Raw genomic sequence first — 541 nt, 5'->3', positions numbered from 1 at the left:
GTTTGACTTGTTAGAACCTTCAACGGCAAACAGATTAGTCAGCATGCCTGCAGCAAACACATTCCTCTGGTTTGCTAGAGCTCTCATGGTCTGAGCTGTGCTGCTTCTAACAAAGGGTGTTAGTGACGTACCAGACTTACTCCCAGATGCATCTTATTGTGGTCTGTTGAGTTCTTTATTGCAGGGGTTGCTGTTGCGCTAATGATTAACATGGTCCCGGTTTCAGTGGCCTATTTAAAAGGCATTACATAATGTAACCAATTACGTTTAGCCACTGTGGGGACTGAATGCTGTCCTCAGGCAAGTAAAAAAGAGGGTGTCTAACCTCATTCAAGTAGTAACCACACTTGACACGATGATTTTGTGAAAAATATTTCTGCCCTGAAAGTCAGACTACCATGATTATAGGTGATTAAAATGATCATTTAAGAATGTAAGTCAAATATTTTAATAAATTGGTGGTTATATAAAATGAAAATGTAAAAAAAAAAAAAAAAAAACCCAAAACAAAACTGGAAGACAGCCCATGTTGACTATCCGC

The sequence above is a fragment of the Electrophorus electricus genome, chromosome 5 (assembly GCF_041902795.1).
Source record: "Electrophorus electricus isolate QZ-2024a chromosome 5, ASM4190279v1, whole genome shotgun sequence".
Lineage (NCBI taxonomy): Eukaryota > Metazoa > Chordata > Actinopteri > Gymnotiformes > Gymnotidae > Electrophorus > Electrophorus electricus.
The sequence above is the reverse complement of the archived record's forward strand: the minus strand, read 5'-3'. Positions refer to the sequence as shown.